We start from the raw sequence: 20,761 nt of genomic DNA on the forward strand, positions 1-20,761 counted from the left end.
TTTCTTTCTGAGCTGCCTTATCACCTTGGTTGTTCATGGTGTTTAATAGACTATTTCTCCACCTGGGCATTAATGGAAGTGTATTCTGCTTTTTTCCCAGAAAGAAGATATTATATAAAGGTCCCTCTTAGCATGTTACAAATAAGGCATTTTTCTTTTGGTTTCCAGTAGGCGGCATCAAAGCCTCTTGGATCCCTGCTTTATGTAAAGTCTTAATAATGCCTTTTTTTTCTTATATTCAATCACACTTGCTACCCTCAGTCTCATTTCCTATCAGTGTTAGTAACAGTTTTGGTAGCGTTTGCTCAGATTCCCCTGGGGCTCTGTGATGTTTCATCTTAGAGGATATGGGGGTAGGGGTCCTCTCATTGGGGGATGGGGGCTGTGGCTCAACCCTGGTTTGCAACAGCAGGTGGTAAAAATCAACTGTTGTTTCTCTACCATCCCCGCTTCTCTTTCATCCCCACTTCCTTGCTTTCTGCCCTGAACCTTGGGCACTCCCTTGGGCTGAGTAGAGCTCACATCACTCCCAGGCAGGGCTGTTCAGGAAACTTGCTGCACCTTCTCCCCTCCACCTCCTCCTACAGGGAGCTCCTTCTGGGAGAGGCAGCTTCTTTATTTCTCCCAATCCACTGCCCAATACCCGGGGTTCTGACCTATGCACAGATCCCACAGTCAGACGTGCTGGTGTGCAGTTTGATGTTTTTATTAAGTTTTAGATGTTCAGCTTATTGTTGTTTCAAGGGGAGATATCTGGGGATGTCTCTCACTCCGCCATTTTTCTGACTTCCCTCTTGCTTTACGTTTTTAAGGAATTGAATCAATTTTGGATAAACATGGATCCTTCAGTTCACCTTTTTCTCTATATCACCCTTAGTTCTTATGTCCAGCCACCTCTTTACTTTTACTTTATCTGCTGCATCTCATTTGAATTTGTGACTCTAGGTATAGATGAAGAAAATGTCTTAGAAATCAGCATAGTATAGATATTCCTGTGTACTATCATCTGGTTTTTATAATAATCTACTTTTTTATGTAATAATATACTTACACTGAATTGTTTGGAATTGCTGATATAAGACAGTTTTAGTCCTACAAAGAAAAAGAAATTTATTAGGTTCCATTAATAAGGTGATGGTAATAAACTGTAAAATATTAGTCTAATGACGATTTCATGAAGATGATGAGTAGGTCATCATACTAATGGGGAAGAGTGGGTGAATTTTTCTCTTTGTTCTCGCTTATTTGACTATAGATAGTGAGAAATATCATAAGGAAGGAAGTTCAAAGAGTTTCAGAAGTGGAGAAAATCTTCCTGTCCTCAAACCCTTGAAAGAAGTAGATAAATTACATTAAAACCTTGAGACATGCAGGTGAGATGACTTACCAAAGAAATTGACTGAGCACAGAATAATTATTGAAACAAACGTTGGATCACATAGTAAAAATAGTTTTATTGTACTATACGACATCTAGCCTTTTACAGCACCTCTTTGATAGTGTTTTAGCTTGATATTTATATGATATGTCTAAAACATTTTTTCATTCTTTTTTTTCTTGTTTATGGTTCTTTATTGGGGTTTTTCTTCAGTCTATAGTCTATTCTGTTCAGATGTTCCACTTAGCAAAATCCAAACTATGTACATGGAAAAGGTTGTTGTTCACCCATTCTGGTTTCCTTGATCAATATAGCAAGCATAACCTTGGCTTTAAAGTCCTTCTCAACCTTTATAATTAGAAAGAAACATTCTGAAGAAAATTTACTGCTATCTGGCTAAGAACTAAAGTTCTATTGGCATCAAGTACAGACTCTAAAACTGCAACTTCTCTCTGAAAGCAAAATTGCCATGAAAAAATCATTGTTCCTTTGGACAATACTCTTCTCTAGTAAGTTGAACACAGATCAATTTGAGGGAATCAATCAATGAAACAAACAAACAAACAAACAAACAAAGGCAATATACCTTTGTCCTTTTTTCTAGACAAATCACAGTCACAGAAACACTTTAAAAAGTTGTCTCTCCTGAAATAACTTAACCATGATTCACCAAATCACAAAATCACTTTTACTGTCACAACATTTTAAAACTGTTGAAAGCTTAGAATATGTTTCCCCCAAACCCTTCATGTTATACATGAGAACACTTAGACATAGACAGGACAGAGTGACTTGGAGCTTTACCTAGTCTGTTGCTCAATCATCATGATGGAAACACTCAGTAATGCTGCCTAGAGCTGTATATTTAGCTACTCCAAGTGGTTTCAACAGATATTTTTAAATATACCTAATTTGATTCCAAGTGGCTTTTTGTAGAATAGAGATTAGAAATTAATTGTTATAGCTATGGACCAAAAATTAAAATATTAGAAATAAAATTTTATTTGCAATAAATGTAGGAAGAGAATCAGGCACAAACCACATATAAAGAAAGAAGGCAGAGCTTTAACTTCTCTTTTCAGATATTATATAATGTGCAGATTTCACTAAAAGAAAGAAGAAAAGGTGGGAATGAAAAAAGGAAGAGAATAAAGGAAGAAATACATGGTATATCTCAGAGTTCTTTATTTTAACACTGAGTTCTGAAGGCACAAGAGAATTCAAAAAAGGCAGAGAGCCCTACAGATCCTAGCTCCAAGGAAACGGAATAAAGTCAAAGGTGGGAATCATAATTTTTAAACTACCAGTGGCCTTCTTTTTGTTCCTACTCTGCAACCCTCCCCTCCCCAATCTGTTATTGAGCAATGTTAGATTGAGATAAGGTTGCTGTATTTCAAATCAAGTAGTAAGCAGAAAATTTTAAATATGAGGTGGTAGGTTGACACTGTTAACCTACAATTAAAAAGCGAAAATGAGAGGCAATAAGCATTTATTTTAGATCAAAGAATTGCAGTTTAAGGAGCACAGGTTCAGGAAGAAACCCAAATAATATCCTGATTATGGAGTGAATATGATGGGGTTTTTATGAGAAAAGAAAAGGAATAATTACATGAATAGAAGAAATTTCTATTTGTGCTAGCAAGCTGTGAGTTACTCTTTAGCTATACATGGTTGATTACTAATTCTATATTCAAACAGAGAGTCCATAATCATCAGTCCCTGTGGTCACCATGTCTGCTTTCCTGCTGGCTTTACAATTGTTTGTAAGGCAAAGTTGCTTTGGTACAGTCCAAAGGTCTGGCCCAGTTCAAACAGTCCAAAAGTTCAAGGAGCAAGACATGTAAGGCAGGTCATCTGGAATGGCTGTCTGGCTCCATTTTAAAATGTCTCTACTTATGTCAACTTTCACAATGTTATTGAAAAAAGCAAGAAACAAAGAAATAAGAAAACAACACATTAGTACAATTTATAAAATGCAGAGAAAGTATAATTCTAGGAAAAAAAGGATTATTCACAGATAGTGTAAGAGAAAGCCATATTCTTCTCAAACAGCACTAAGAAATTTCAAATTATGAAGTCATGGGGAAAAAAGTAAAACTAAAGAAGAAATGATAAGATAAAGAAGGAAAAAAATAGACAACAATGAGCTGGCAAAGTTTATGTAAAAATAGGAAAAAATAAAGCTATTGCTGAAATGAGACCACATTAGAAGCATCAGGAATCAGAATGGATAGTGCAGGAAAAAAGAAGACCAATATGAGGAAATAGAATATAAAATTTTTAAAAAGACGAAGGAATAAAAGGCACTAAAAGAAGGCAATAGATGTGGAGAGAACAAAGAGCTAATCTATGGGTCATTGTTATTCCTACAACAATTCTCAACTGGATAATATATTTTTAAAAAATGATTTAAAAATCATTTTATAACAGGGGAAATATCAGGCTGATTTTTTAAGTCTCTTCTGCAATTTTTAGTGTCAGAAGGTGTACTAGTTTACCAATAACTCAGTGTATTAAAAAAAAACAGAAATTAATTATATCACAATTCTGGAGACTAGAAGTCTGAGATCAAGGTATTAGAAAGGTTAGTTTTTTCTGAGAACTGTGAGGGGAAATCTGCTCCCTGCTTCTCTCCTAGCTTCTTGTGGTTTGCTGGCAATATCTGGCATTTCTTAGTGTATTAGCATCCTTCAGAGAAACAGAACCATTAGGATGAATATTTTACTATTTTTGTGCGTGTTTTATTTTGGTTGTTTTTAACCAATAGGATAGATAGATAATCAATAGATGATATAAGTGATAGATATAGATAGATGATAGATAGATAGATAGATAGATAGATAGATAGATAGATAGATAGATAGATAGATGATAGATGATAGAGGGATGATGCATGATAGATGATAGATGATAGAGAGATGACAGATGATAGATGATGATAGATAGATAGATGAGAGAGAGAGAGAGAGAGAGAGAGAGAGAGAGAGAATTGGCTCATTTGGCTATGGAGGCCGAGAGGTCCTAAGATCTGCAGTCAGCAAGCTGGAAACACAGGAGAGCCAATCGTGTAGCTCTAGTCTGAGTCCAGGAGAGCTGATGGTGTAAATTGCCATATGTTCAAGACCCCCAAAAAGCCAATGTTTCAGTCCAAATCCGGAGCCAGAAAAAATCAATGTCCTAGCTCAAGCAGCCAGTCTTCCCTCTTATTCATAGGAAGGTTAGCCCTTTTGTTCTATTCGAGACTTTCAACTGTTTGGAATGAGTCCACCTGCATTAGAAAGGGCACTCTGCTTTACACAGTCTACCAATTCAAATGTTAATCTCATTCAAAAAACACCCTCACAGACACACCTAGAATAATGATTGCCAAATACCTCGGTACTGGTGGCACAGTCAAGGTCACACATAAAATTAACCATCACATTTATTTTCTGTTGCATCACCCTGATCTCTACCTTCATCTTCACATGGCATTTTCCCTGTGTACATATATGTATCCAAATTTCTTCTTATTTATTTATTTATTTGTTTATTTATTTATTTATATTTTTTAATTTCTCCTTTTTTATAAGGACTCCAAGTCATATTGGATTAGGGGCCCACCCTACTAGAATGATGTCGTTTTTAACTAATTACATCTGCAATGACTCTATTTCCAAATAAGGTCAAATTCTGAAGTACTATGGGTTAGGATTTCAACATATGAATTTTGGAGGGCACATAATTTAACTCATAACAGAAAGCATATCAATGATTTTTTTTTCAGAATTAGGAAGAGAAGTGTTACACAAAAATTGTAAAAGCTTCTAAGCAGGACCTTGAGTTGCACAACTCCAAAGGACACAGTCTCAGAGAGTACAAGGTGAGTTCTGAAATAAACAACCACATATATCCCATTCTAGGTGAATAATGCCCCCTGGGGTTACATGACAGCAGCATCTGACTATTTTGCAGGCAACAGAAAATCTTCTTAGATATGCACCAAAACCGGAAATATAGACACTCATGAATCTGTCTTGCAAAATTGATAGTTTAATGTCCATTGCAAAATAGAGTTGATCATCACCAAAAACACAGAAAATGATTTAGGACTGGTTGAACAATTGTATTAAAAGGACAGTGGGATTGTGGTTAGAAGTGTGTGGAATAAGAACTTTTTCTTTATAAAAGTATACACTATTCAAATACTTTTATACTAAGCTTGCATTATTTTATAATCAAAACCTAATTTTTAAAAGTCATTTTGTTTAGTTCTTATTTGAGGTAATAATACTAAATACAAGTCTTTTCAAATGAGCACTATTACTGTTTTCTTTGAACACCAAATATCATCCTAAAAATTTATATTTGTATATTGCTATAGAATTAAAAAATAATTTTACAGTATCATTTTGTTAATGCAGCAGCCTAATTACTTTGATTCATGTATGTTACCTTTGTTAAATATCTTGCCTCCGATCTAGCTATAAAACGTGCACCTGGAGTCAATTTAGTACACAGTTCATGATAATGGGTTTAAAATATTTTTGTTGAATTTATGATTCTGAAATAGGCTAGGCTAAAATAAACTCTTGGCTAAAAAGAACACTTAAAGGAATTCTTTGAGGTATTATGATAATGCTAGGTGTGCATGTGGGGAGACATCAGTATATAAAATCTAGTTTTAAATCAGCATGCAAACAATTTCTCTTTTCTGTGAGCCTTTGCTTCGTTAGATTTTACCACATTTTTTACTTCTGTTGAATTGCAATCTCATTTTAAAAATGAAATAATTTGAATAAGCTCAGGTTTGTTAAACATCTGCCCATCTTTGAAATAAAATCAAACTAGCTTTAAATATGAACTCTAAGCACTCTTGAATCTATCCCTTCTTCTTGAATACCAAGGAAACAAAGCCTTAAGCTTACTTTTTAAATTATTTTATAATTTTTCAGGATGAGATACAGGTAGCTAAGGATCCAGATACAAATTCAGTGCAAAGAAATGGAAGATTAGAAAATTAGGACTTGCTAAGCAGGCTAGTGGGATGGATATTTTGTTGATAAAATATTGCAAAAATGGTGCTGATGAGGATTTAAGTTCACTGTTTTCATGGAGACCTTTGTGCCTGGCTGAAATCTATTCTCTTTTTTTAAGATGGCAATAACTTGGCTTGTAGTATTTCTGATGCTTCTTGCTTTGCTTTCCTTTAAAATGTAAGCAGAAATTAAACTATGTTAATTCAGTGTCCTGACTTTTTGCAGCTGTTCCCCACTACATTTGTGAATTTTTAAATCTCATCTATGGTTCATTTTAGCCATGGTACTGGGAGGGAGGAGCAGATGAGTAGAATACCTGCACTGTTGCCTAGGGAAGGAGGGAAAAGTGACCTTTCATCTTTGTTTGCCTGAACTAAAGCATTGAAATATTTAAAGATCAGTTCTTGGCAGACAATACAACAAAGGTTAAAAATAGTAAAAACTAAATGTATTTTTAGATGCTTTCAATATTAATATTGTTTTCATGATGATTTTCGCTGAAATTTTGACAATTAAACTTGAGAGTTATGTGTAGAAAACACAGTATACTTTATTTCTGGTCCTACAGTTGTCAGGTCACTTTATTCAGTGACTCCAATATTGATATAGGAAGAGCCAAATAACCAAATTAAACAAAAATCAGTTTTAAGGATCGATGTGCCATTTCCCATGTGCCAGTTTCATCAAATAACCGTGTAACAATTTAATAACTGTTTTTAATAAAAAGTGGTGTGTTAATAAATACATATTTTAGATTTTATGAAAATTATGATTATCCATGGTTAAATAGAAACTTATAACTCAGTAAGAAGTCACTCAACTAGTATCAGTATTTAAGTTGATAATGTTTTGTGATACGATCTTTGGGAGTACATTAAAGAAAGCCAATTTTCTCTTCTTCATTATCATGTCAGAAGCAGAAAAAAATCCCTTCGTTCTCTAATCCTACATCTAATCTTTCAATAGGAAGCCCCAGAGACATGGTAATTGCTTAGCAGACCATTAACAAAAATGCAATGAAGTTAGGTCCCACAAAAGCCTAAATTCTTGTACTCAAATACATGTGTGAAAGAGAGAACCTGTAACATGATAAACTTGATTTCTGGTTTTGTCCATAAAAAAGAAATGTTCATAAACAAATTTCTGTTGGCCAGAGTATGAAGCCAGATTTTTCTGGTATTTGAATTATTCTTTGACAATAAATCCCTATAGAAAATAGTATTTCATATAGTTAAAGTGATTCTATTGTAAATTGTGCTGCCATGAACACAAGGGTGCATAGATCTTTATGAATTATTGTTTTGGTTTTCTTTTTATAAATACCCAGAAGTACAATTGCTGAGTCAAGGGTAAATCCATTTTTAATTTTTTGAGGAAACTCCAGACTGTTTTCCATAGTGGCTGTAACAATTTTCAATCCCACCAACAGTGTATGAGGGTTCCTTTTTCTCACATCCTCACCAACACTTGTTCTTTGATTTACTGATGATAGCCATTCTGACAAGTGTGATGTGATATCTCTCATTGTGGCTTTAATTTGCATTTCTCTGACGATGAGTGACCTTGAGCATCTTTTCATATGTCTATTGGCCATCTGTATTTCCTCTTTGAAGAAATATCTGTTCAAGATATGGCAGTAACCTAAATGCCCATTGACAGACAATTGGATAAAGAAGTTATGGTTCACATATACAATGGAATATTACTCAGCCATTTAAAAAATGAACTCCTACCACTCACAACGACATGGATGGACCTAGAGGTTAATCTGGTGAGTGAAATAAGTCAGACAGAGAAAGATAAATACCATATGATTTCACTTATATGAGGAACCTAAGGAACAAAAAGAAGAAACTAATCAAAAACAGACTCACAAATATAGAGGACAATCTGGTGACGGCCAGAGGGGAGGTGGATTGGGGGGCTGGGAGAAATGGGTGAAGGGTTAAAGAAGTAGAAATTAGTAGTTTTTAGGTGGTCACAGGGATGGGGTGCACAGCATAGGGAATGCAGTCAGCATTAATATGATGGCTAGGTGGAGGGCCAGGGGAGTGAGGGAGCAATTGGGGGGATCATTTTATGAACTATATAAATGTATAACTATGTACTTGAAACTATATATTATATACTTGAAACTAATAATAAAATTTAAAAATGTATAACCAATGTACTGTATACTTGAAACTAATAATAAAATAAAATTTTTAAAAAGTGATTCTAAAGCCAAATAGCCATAAGATAAAATTGAGTACCTTAATACAAAGTCTTAATCATTAGACATGGAAAGATGGCATCAAGAGGAATCTGCACAAACAAACCTTACTAAAATTACCCTTATCTTCCATAATTTCCCATATATTTACCTTCCCACAATTTACTTCCCCTAGAAGCCCAATGCTCCTTTACTTTGTTTAGCCACTTCTCCACAATTTATCACTCTTTCTTAAAATGGTATATAAGCTTCCAAGTCTAACAGCTTCTTTGAGTTTCACTTCTTTTCTGTGAAACTTCCATGCACACATAATTAAAATTGATTTTTAATTATATGCATTTTTTCCTGTTACTCTTGCTTTTATCAGTTTAATTTATAGGTCCCAGTTACAGAACAGACTTAATAAACAATTCATTCGAATGCATTTATATTCTTCTCTTGCTACAATGCTTAAGTGCTAGCAGGTACATTTCAATGAAATTGTTTCTAGATGTTAGACCAGTTCAATTATTAACGAATGGCAAACTACATCAATGTAATTTTCTCTCTTAGTTCTTCAACGTCATAATAGAGTGTGTGTAGTAAAAACCCACTGTTGAAAGATTTGATTCCCAGAAGCCCTTAAGAAGTGGGAAGCATTACTGCAACATAAAAATCTCCTGGCTATATATAAAGGATAAATGTAATACCTTTAAGTGCCAGCATCTTGTTGACTGTGAAGAAAAAAAAATGTGTTAGAAATGACTGAGGCTTCTCTAAACTGGAAATTCAGATCATGTATGTGGTAGCTTGTCCATAGTTCTTTTTTTGTTATTGTTGTTGTCATTGCATTGTACAATTATCTTATCTTTTTTTATCTGAAGTAAAATCATTTTGCAGAATATATGAAATATGTTGTGTAATGGGTCTATTTTAAAGCTTGGAGCAGTACAATTGATAATAGCAGTCTGGTTTAAATTCAGTGACAAAATTATGACCTGTCTATCATCCAGTGTTGTTATAGTTAATAATCAAGTTTACACTTTGCACAGTCTCCTAGTCATTATTTTCTGTTCTTTCTTTAATCAAGCCTGGCACAGAGCAGATAGCGTGTGTGTGTGTGTGTGTGTGGTCATTTTTTTATGTAAAATGTCTATATTAGTATTGCGACAAAAATGTCCCAAACTCAGCGACCTATAATAACAAGCCATTTATTTGTACATTCACAGTTCTGCATATTGATCATGAACTAGGGTTTGCCATTTTTTGACTGTTTCAAAAGTGAGTTGCCTAGATTTGGCTCCATGTTGCAGGCCAGACTCAGATTAGCTCCATGTGCTGTCATTCTGGGCCTAAGATGAAGGGGCCTGGTGGGTCACCAGAACATCAGAAGCATTTACTTACATCACATACTCTTACATTCCATTGGCTGAATCAAATCACTTGGGCAACCCCAAGGTCTTTCAATTTTTTAAAATCCACCAAGCTCTTTTGTGCCTCAGAACTATCTCTTCCAGTCATAATTCTGTGCTCAATAAATGTCTACTTATCCTTCCTTTTTCTGCTTAAATATGGCTTCCCCAAGTGGTCTTCCCTGACACTTAATCTAACATAGTCCTTACAACAGCTATTATCTCACATTCAGAGCAGCCTATTCTTCATAGCTAGCCCATTATAATTTTTATTTTCATGGTTATTTATATGATCACATTCACCCTTCCCATTAGCCCCAAAGTGTCATTGATGTCTAAGCCATGGCCTCTTTTTTTCACCTTTGCATTAGGAGCAGATACCCAGTCTGGTATTTAAAAAATAGCTGTTGGATGAATGAGTGAAAAGCATTAGAACCCTGTAGAGAGAATTTCCTCTTATCAATTGTACTGAGTTTATAAGTTTGGAAATAGACAAACAAAAATATGATTCTCAGTTCTATTGGGTAAAAGGCCTCTGTCCTTTACAAAGTCACTTGACTTTTCTATGCCTGTGTTTACTAACTCTGTACTCCTTAACTCTGTGCTTTTGAGGATTAAATGATAGTGGATGTAAGTCCCTAGCCCAATGTTGTGAGTATACTGGACAGTCAAATGTCATGATCATTTTTCTCTTTATATTCCCAGACAGCAGAGTCCCAGTCCCATGCTTACATTGAATAGCCAGGATTTTAGAGCCCTTGTCATACTTTCTGGTTAATGTAGTACAAATAGTGCTCTTACATATTATAGGGAAGTCATGTGATGTATGGAACTTGGAACTAATAAACACTTTCCTAACTGATATTCTAAGTCTCTATTTCACATTTATGTTTCCCTTTAACCTGAAATAGATGGGATTTTCATAGGCAACCATGGAATTGTAAAGAGTATAGAGCTAAAATTCTAGAAAAGAGTGAGCAGAATCAAGGAGAATAGATCAAAAGGAAAACATGAATGCAGGACAGGACAAATCCCCAAACTGGGGACTCAAGTCTTGCACCAAGAGAAGAGGGTGAAGGTTCTTGACTGCACACAGGAAAGAATTCAAGTGCACTCTGGAGTTAGAGATAAAAGGAAAGTACATTAGAGAAGGAATAACCCTCCATAGACAGAGCATGGTCTCATCTCAAAGATAGAATGAGAGAGACCAGAGGAAAATTTATTAGAGAAGTAATAATGCTCCATAGACAGAGCATGGTCTCATCTCAACGAGAGAGACAGACACAGAGAGAGAGACAGACATAGAGAGACACCAAGTGTTCAAGGAATTCAGTTTATGTGTGATTCTTAGTTATATGAATTATAGATTAAAGACTTTGTTTACTTGTTTTCCTTTGATGATATGGATATGTAGTGTGAAAGGTTGGGTATGCAGAGTGAAAAGCATGCTAGTAATCTCAGCCTTTGTTCTCTAGGTTCCCCGTAGGGAATGAATTGTTGAGTTTATTTTGTATAGGGTACAACTTAAAGACTGTTTTCCTTTCATGGTGTGGGTAGTTTGTTAGTAATCCCGGAATCTTCCTGTTCTATAGGCTTCCAGTGGTCTGGCAGCAACATTTTGTAGGCTCTGGTTTAACATTTAGTCTATTTATACAGTTCTTATGCCTTGTCCCTATATCGGCATGAACAATTCACGTCCTCTTTAGATGAAGAGTTTGCTGATCTTACTCACTGGGACATGGAATATAGTGAACCGAGATACAGTTCTCAAAGTAGGAAGTGAAAAAATTGTTTTATGACACTTGAGTTTGAGCTCAAGATAGACTGCAGTAAGCAACTGGTTAACATATTTAAGAAATTTAGGCAGCACATCTGAGTGGAAATAATTGAAATTTAGATCACAAGTGACATCTAATGCCATATGTGTGATCAACTGAACGCAGTTGAGTCTCTGTTTATGGGGCTTCAAAACCACTTGAAGAGCTGACTTTAAAATGCAAGAAAGGGAATGAATGTATCAGTTACTTTATCAAAAAGGTGAAAGATGCAATCTGATTTTTTATTTCTGATATGGGGTGTTTTCAAGTGGGGGTGACAATTTTCTAAAATTAAAATTGTGGTGATAGTTACCTACCACGCAAATATATTTAAAACCATTGAATTTTAACTTTAAATGGTTAAATTGTATGTTATGCAAATTACATATCAATAAAGCTGTTAAAAATAATAAAGGCTCAGGTCAGATTTGGCCCAAGGGCTGTAGTTGGCCAATGCTGTTTAAGAGAATTATCTTATTTTCTTTCCTTCTTTGCACTTATCCCTAAATGAAGAGAGAGGAATCTGTATATCAGCACACATGCAGCCTGTTCCCAGCACACCAGTTGGAAAGTACTACTGCAGAACACTGGAGCTACAGAAATTTGTGGTGACAGGTATCTCTATTTTCATGCAATTTTTTTCCCACCTTCTGAAAAACACATTTCTAGCTCAGCCCTCTACTCCCTGCTTCCCTGTCTTAGAACCATGACATCATTCATTTGGAGAGACTAGGGTGATGTCCTGATGAGTGTGAGATGACCAAGGAGCCTGCATTCAAAATTATGGCAAAAAGACTCAGAGTCGACATATCCTTGAGATAACATGTTCAAAGTATACCAGTGCTAGGCCAGTCCTATGAAAGCAAACAGATTCTAGAATTTGCTATTCAAAAGGATGAAGGGAAATCATTTGACACCCCCACCCAACCACCACAGCATACCAGCTAATGACATGATTCACTCACTGCAGTGAGAAGTTTGTGAAACAGCAGTTAGGATTGAATCACTGCCCAATTAGGTTTATGATAATCCACTGTCAAGTCAGTCTCAAAGAACAGTCTTCTACACCAACCAAATGGGAGAATGCAATGGGAGAATACACTGGACTTGATCCATGAGTCAAGTCTAGTAGTGGACCTCTCTATGATTCCCACAGGGTGTGGTACTGCTTTGGATTGATGACTTTCACAGGGACCCAGAGCTAAACCACATTCCACATGCCCCTTTCTATTCTATGATTCCATGCATTAAGAAGCATTAATAGAAACAAGTTCCATTAGGGCACAGAATTTTGGCCTTTGTATTCAGGCTATAATCCTAGCACCTGGTACATTGAAGGTAATCACAATTTCTGAAGTGAATCAATGAGTGAATCCCTAAAGTCTAGAGGATATTGACTCCGACTATAAACCCATAAAGTGGGGAACTAATTACTAGATGGTTGGGTTCCCACTGGACTTGTAATGCAAACTCAATTTTTTTTTTACACCTACAGCACCTGGTCTTCCTAGGTGGTCTCCCATCCAAGTACTAACCAGGCCCGACCCTGCTTCGCTTCAGCAATCAGACGAGATCGGGCACGTTCAGGGTGGCATGACCATAGACTCAAATATTAAAAAAAAAACAAAAACAAAAAACCATGATACACAATGTATTCTAAAAAAAGTTTCTAGGATTAGAAACTCTGTTCTAAAGGTGAAAAAAAGGAAGATTAATTTAAAAATAAACAGAGACACTTAAAGAAGATTATTATAAAGTATTAAAATGAAAATACCTTTAACTAATAATAAAAAATACTGAACATTCTCCAGAAGACACACTCCATTTAGCCAAACCACACAGGATTTAAGAGGTTATATTTAAAATCATCGTTAAGTTTTACTAAGCTATTATTTTCAAAGCATTTAAATCAGGCCCTTTACTGCCAAGAGAGGAAAAGCCGCATAGGCAATAAAAATGTTTTCTTATTGACATGTTTTCACTAAAGTCATAGAAATTGCTCTCCAAATATAGCATGACTGAATGCTCTCCACTGCAACCACGTTGACAATGTCAGATATTTGAGGTATGTATCCATCAGTAAGTTTCAGAGAATCCAAGGTGAAGAAGATACTATTATCTATCACCCCACTTCTTCCATGTAGGCTTGTAATGCAGGCCTGTAAATACAAATAATAGAAGTATTTATGAAAAGCTTGAGACACTATAACAGAGTCTGTATCTCCTCAGTCAGGCTCTAATCTGTAGATTACTCCTAATTAGTGATTCTCAAACTGGCTGGCACATTTGAAATACCAGGAACACTTTGTAAAACTACCCATGTCCAGACCCCATCTCATACCAATTAAGTTAGAATCTCTGCAGATGGGGCCCATGTCTAGGATTAGAAACCCTGCTCTAAGTATAATACACAATGTCCATTAATTTCTATAGTTGAGGTTGAGAGAGTGAAAGGGGTTTAGTAAGAAAGGAATGTGGTAGTAAATAGAACATCATTTTCCCCTGTTTCCTCTGCCACATTCTAGGCTTCATCTGCACCTTTGTGCAGACTGAATTTCCCACTCATTTTCAATCTCCACTATCCAAATCATACCCAGCATTTAGTGTAAGCCTCTAATCCCATTACCCACTCTGTTCATTCTTTCCCAACAATCCCCTGAATACAATTTGTTTACTGTTCTTGTTGTTCTCAAACATTTTAATACTTCTCAAATAAACTACATAATTGAGATCTTAATTATATTTGTGTTCTATATTATTCTTTAATTTTTCCTTTCAGAAGCATAGCCTTTTCAATAAGAAAATAGACTCCTCTTTGGCAAAGCCTCCCTTTAGGTTTTCCAACACACCCAATAGAATCCTGAGCAGCAAACATTATCACTAGAGGAAAGATAAGCAGAAACAAATAGCAAGAGCAACATGCAAACAAACTACCTCATGCACATGTTTGTGTCTCAGAGGCTTCACAGAGATGGCCTTTCTCCTCTGCATGTCTGGCTCGATGGAAAACGCAACTTCCACTCGGTCACCTTGATAAGGCTCAAAATCTAAAACAGCCATGGAGAGGAATCGAGTTGGAATTATCTCTTATTTTTTTTTTGGTAATGTTAATTTCACAAGTTACTTCAACATTGCAATACCCTAAAATAGTTTCTATTACATAGAAGGTACATTTTGAACATTTTAAAACAGGCAACCTGTAAATCATCTTGTCCGTAAGGAAGTTCACATTGATTCTCTCTACTGATTTAACAAAATCAGTTGGAGAAGAACAACAATGGGGCAACACAGGGAAATCTTTTTGAGAGTAGCAAGGGTTTATTAAACCGTTGTCACATTCACAATTCCTTCTTGAGAGGCAGGAAAGTACATAAGAAAGAGCACAAGTATGAATCTGGCTGCCTGGATTCAAATCTTCATACTGCCGCCTACACAATTTGCAACCTTGGTCAAGTTACTTAACCTTTCAGTGCCTTGATTTCTTCATCTATAAAATGAGAAGCATAATAGTAGTACTTACTACATAGAGTTGACAATTAAAGTATGACATATAAAATTCATGGAACAGTGTCTGGTAAATAACCAGCACCAAATAAATATTGATTGCTATTAGTGGTAGCAGTAGCAGGAGAACATATTGCTACAAAAAGAAGTAATTCTCCAAGGTGTTTTAGACAGATGATGAATTGTACATATCTTATATTTTACAGTTATAAACAAATATCTATAGATTTTCACAATAAATTAAAAGTAAGCCACAGGATACAAAGATACCATGAAGGGTTTCAGGCAAATGGAATGCTCAAATACTGATGCTAGAAGTGAAAATTGGTACAATCACTTCCAAAAGTTGGCAATATCTACTAACTAAACATGTCTTTACCCTATGATCCACTATTTCCTAGTTCCTTCATAGTCCTTTTCTTGTTCCTCCTCAGTTCCATCATAGCTAAATTTTAGTGACCCAAGACACGTGCATGTGTTGGATCTCGGTCTCAATCTCTCTCTCTCTCTCTCGTGCATGCGCGCGCTCGCGCTCACGCTCTCTCTCTCTCTCTCTCTCTCTCTCTCTCTCTCTCTCTCTCTCTCTCTCTCTCTCTCTCTCTCTCACTCTCTCTCTCTCTCTCTCTCTCTCTCTCTCTCTCTCTCTCTCCTCCCCCTATACTCCCCTATACACATTTCTTTAATGTGGCTTTATATAATATCAATAGGCTGACAACTCCTAATTTTATACACACACACACACATATATATAACTGCAGCTCTAACCAACTTCAGATTCATATATCCAAGTGTTTATTCAAATTATTATGCCTAAAGCTGTTCTTCTATGTACTCAGTTTTGTATATTAATCTTTCCACATCTCCAAAATGGAAACTCTACAGTTATCATTATTCAAACAATAAAACTTAGGAGTAACCCCCGACTCTTCTTTCCTTCACACCAAATGTCCAATCCATCAGCCAGTACTTTCACTTCTACCTTCAAAATATTTCTGGACTCGAATCAATCCCTATGGCCTCCACTTCACTAACCTTAGTCAAGTCTCCATCATCACTCACATGACTATTGCAACAGATTCCTAACTTGTCTTCTCAGTTCCATCCTTGTCTCATATAGCCTGTTCTGAACATGACTGGTAGAGTGAAAATCCTGAAACATAACTCACCTCATATCACATCATTGCTTAATACCCTCTGAAAGGCCACATCCTTACAATGACCTATAAATTCCTATGTGGCTCACATCCTTATTGCTCCTTCAGGTCTTTTCTGAAAATTTACTTTTTCAGTGAAACCTCTCTAGTGCACTCTGTCTAAAATTTCAACCCGTGGTTCCCTAGATTTATGTTTCCCCTTAAAGTATGACTCAGCAATTTCAGTCCTAGTTCGAAGCATTTAGTCATGACAAACAAAATCATAGATCCACCAAAAGACTTGTATAAAAACATTTTTTAGCAGCTTTATTCATAATAGCCAAAAGCTGATAACAGCCAGCATGACTTTCAATAGGAAAATGGAGAAACTGATATATTCAATATAATGGAATGAACTCTGGCAAAATTTCCTTTTAGGTTTTCCAACATACTCAACACAAACACATGCAACAACATAGATGAATCTAAAAATATTTGTCTGAGCGAAAAAGTCTTACACAAAAGAATATATATGTCTGATTCCATTACATAAAATTCTAGACAGCACCATTATATAAAATTCTAGATAGGCAAATTAAATCTATGATGAAAAAAACCCAGCAGTGTTTTCCTGAGAGGTGGGGATAGGGACTGACTGGGGAAGGACATGAGGGTAATGTTTAGGTACATGCAGTTGTCAAAACTCAAAGAAACTCAGAAAAAAACAAACATATTGAACTTGAGTTGCTGATACACATGTTGAAGTATTCAGGAGACACTACATAAATGTTTGTATTTTACTTTCAAATATATCAATAATATAAGATACATTGATGGACAAATAGAATGATGAGTATATGGATAGATACGTGGTAAAACAAGTATAATAAAATCAATGGTAAATTCCAGGTGGTAATTATATGGTTGTTCACCATAAAATCCTTTCAAATTTTCTGTATGTTTAAAAACTTTAATAAAAATACATAAACTTAAGCTAGGGTGATAAACTTTGACTGCAATTTCCATTGCAGTTAACAGAGTTCTCACTAACATGGCAAACTCTGAACTACAATCAGCAATAATCTGCCTCTTTTTTCCAAACTCTTTCCAGACACAAGATAACTAATTTTCCCCTCCAAGAACCACATGGAGAGTGCTAGATGATGAAAGAAAGTGTCCTTGGACATGAGTGTCTAGGAACAGTTAACTCCAACCAGTCTCAGGTAATGACAGAAGTAACAGATTCTGCTGGCCCAGCCGACCACTTGGTAGACCAATTTAGTCATGCCATGGCCTATGCCACAGCCCAATAATGGCAAGATTCTGCCAGGTTATTAAGTTGGCGGGACCACTGGAAAATGCGAGATACTCTGAGTTAGGTTTACATAAAACCACTATTCCTTGGTCTGCATATATTCACCTCCCGCTCATTCCTCAACTTACTTACGACTGCTTTTGTTTAAATCTATACCATCCTATTAGAACTAACCATGCCAAGGTTACCTCAGAAGGTTCCTGATAGGATTAAATATGATAGTATAAATTATGTACTTAACACAGTACCAAATTCTACATCATCTGGATCCTACTGGCATTTATAATCTCATTTTATACTATCCCTCATTCAAGTCATACCACACATACTCACCACACTCCAGCCATCTGTCTTCCCTTCAGGTCCTAGGGAATGCCAAGATTTTTCCACCTCAGAAATTTTACAATGACTCTTCCATGATTGGAGTATCATGCCCAGCTGGCTCCTTCCTATCTTTTAGGTCTCAGCTTAAGTGTTACCTCTTCAGAGAGGCTTTTCCTAATCTGCTATCTACAGTAAACCCCCAAACCACTCTACTCCAGTTTTACTATCATAGTACCTTGTTCAAATCCTGGAGAGCAGAAAATGATCTAACTTTTTTTTTTCCGGCTTACTTGCTGATTGTCTGAGGTCTACCTCAATTAGAATGCAAATATTATGAAAATAGTACCTGGAACAGAGCAAGAATCTCAAATATTTGTTGAATGAACAGCAATAAGAAAATATACTATCTCCCCATTTAAGTGGGACAAAAAATTTAACAAATTTTCCTTCTTAGAATCCTATTATATTTTAAATTGGAATATTTTTTGCCATTTTCATTGGGTTTCATAATCAGATTAACAGCAGCTATTCTGACAATTCTAAGTATGACTAATTAGGCGCTCAGGTCTTTTTAATTTACTTTTTCTCTCTTTCACCCTATATAAATTGAGGTTATTACTTCAATTCACTATTGTGCAGCAGTAAATCCCTCTACCTCTGCTTTGGATCCATCTCTCTTTCCACCTACAGACTGGAGAAGTAGTTCTAGCACTAAACTCCTCTCACCAAATAAGCGTGTTCTAAATTTGACCCTAGAAATGATGCCTGTAACCATCTCCAAATCCAATCCATAAAACTGAAAAATAGGCAAAACCTAATTTTAAAAATTTAAAAATGTAAATCGTACCTTTACAAACAACATCTACAGAGAAGTAAGCTGTATGACTAATGCAGTCAGCACCTTCCATTAAAGAGGTAATACAGCCAAGTGAAACTTTAGTACAGGAGTCTGACAGTCCATCGTCATGGTAGTTATCACAGAAAGTATCCACCTATGAGATAAAGAAACAGTTATTTCAAACATAACAAAAGTTTAAAAATCAGAAACATGTGCTTAAATCATTGTTGTTCGAGAAATGGTTTAAATAACTATAATAAACAGTGGTGAATATATTTCACCTGACAAACGCATCATAGACATGAGATGATAAAATAATGCCTGAGTTTCATATCTTTTTTACTTTATTCTTTAGAGCAGTTTAGGAAAATTGAGCAGAAAGTTCACATATATTCCTCTTTGCTGCCCTCAGTTTCCCCTATTACTAGCATCTCATATTTATTCAATTGGTACATCTGTTCAATTGATAAACCAATATTGATACAATATATTTAAAATCCATAATTTAAATGAGGGTTCACTCTTTGTCTTATACAACTGTCATATCTTTAAAACGTGTCTGAAAATATTATTTGTGCACCAATCAGATTTATGCACTGATACTATTAGATTTAAAGATAAAAGATATACTATTCCTGCCCTCCAGGAATTCTCAAAGGATAGTACAAGACAAAAATAACTAATTCAAAGCAAATAGTGACAAATGGTAAAAATAAGTGCAAAAATTGGCTTCCAGAAATTTTCAGTAGGGAGAGAATTTCGGAGTGAGAAAATAGAGGACAACTTCTTGGAGAAAGTGGCATTTGACCTGGGCTGTGAAAGAAAACAAAGATTTTTACCTAGCAAATGGAGGTATGGTTGAGGACAGTGGTAGGGAGGAAAGAAGACACATGTAAGTTAGAGGAACAAGAAAGGAAAACATAAGATTCCAGATCAGAGCACCTGAGGGACAAAGCATGAAATGAACTGGGAAAATAACAGAGGAAGGGGAGGTGACACTAAAAAAGACAAGTCAAAACTTTTATTATTGGAAGTATAATGGCCTGTATGTATTTTTTTCTTACTATGCAAATAATACATGTTCATTACACAAAAAAATATACAGTGAAGAAAAAAGCAAAAACCAATTATATATAATCTATAAGTCTACCACCTATCTAAAGATAAACATTGACTATATTCTGGTATTTACCCTGTTCTAGATGTTTTTACTATGCATAAATATGTATGCACTATTTTAAGGAAAAAAATTAATATTTTTATTAATGTATCACCAAATGATCACAAATATGTCAACAGAGTGCTGAAATATTACTTTAGAAGATAATATGGAATCCCACTGAATGTAAGTGCCATAATTTATAAACTAAATTCTATATAGTTGAATATTTGGCTTATATTCTAATACACTGCCTAATTGCCTGATTTATTTCTGTAGGATAAACTCTTAGGAGGGAAATTTCTTGTTCAAATGTTGCTAATGTAAACTTGATCTATGGAGGTGTAAACTCATTTTCATGTTTGTTTTCTGAATAGACTAGTTCATGGCCTATTCCCATTTTTCTATTCATGGCTTTCCAGTTTCCAGTGCCAATCTCTAAGTTATTTCTCCCTCATTCATGTTCTTGAGGAATGAAGCACCCGACTCCCAACTATCTCTCAACCACCACTTCTGCCAGCATCCAAGTGAATGATCCATAAGACCTCCGTGTTCTCTGTTCCCTGACGCCATACTAACTCACTGTCTTACCTAGGAAATGTACCTTCCTACAATCTGAAACTACTTACACCTCAAAACTATAACATCATTATTTTATTTTTTTAATTCCAC

At 35.5% G+C, this 20,761-nt stretch overlaps 1 long non-coding RNA gene and 1 pseudogene across 1 annotated transcript; one reads left to right on the top strand and one right to left on the bottom strand.

Annotated features, from left to right (window-relative positions):
* The first annotated feature begins 2,405 nt into the window (after nucleotides 1-2,405).
* LOC112482476 lies at nucleotides 2,406-13,357 on the top strand. The gene is made up of 4 exons (XR_003047316.1): nucleotides 2,406-2,657; nucleotides 5,145-5,240; nucleotides 12,330-12,431; nucleotides 13,312-13,357. It is a non-coding gene; the product is annotated as an uncharacterized LOC112482476 (long non-coding RNA).
* Nucleotides 13,303-13,421, bottom strand: LOC112482487 (annotated as a pseudogene).
* Nucleotides 13,422-20,761: the final 7,340 nt, after the last annotated feature.

The sequence above is a fragment of the Pteropus alecto genome, unplaced genomic scaffold, assembly GCF_000325575.1.
Source record: "Pteropus alecto unplaced genomic scaffold, ASM32557v1 scaffold1301, whole genome shotgun sequence".
NCBI classification, from domain to species: Eukaryota; Metazoa; Chordata; class Mammalia; order Chiroptera; family Pteropodidae; genus Pteropus; species Pteropus alecto.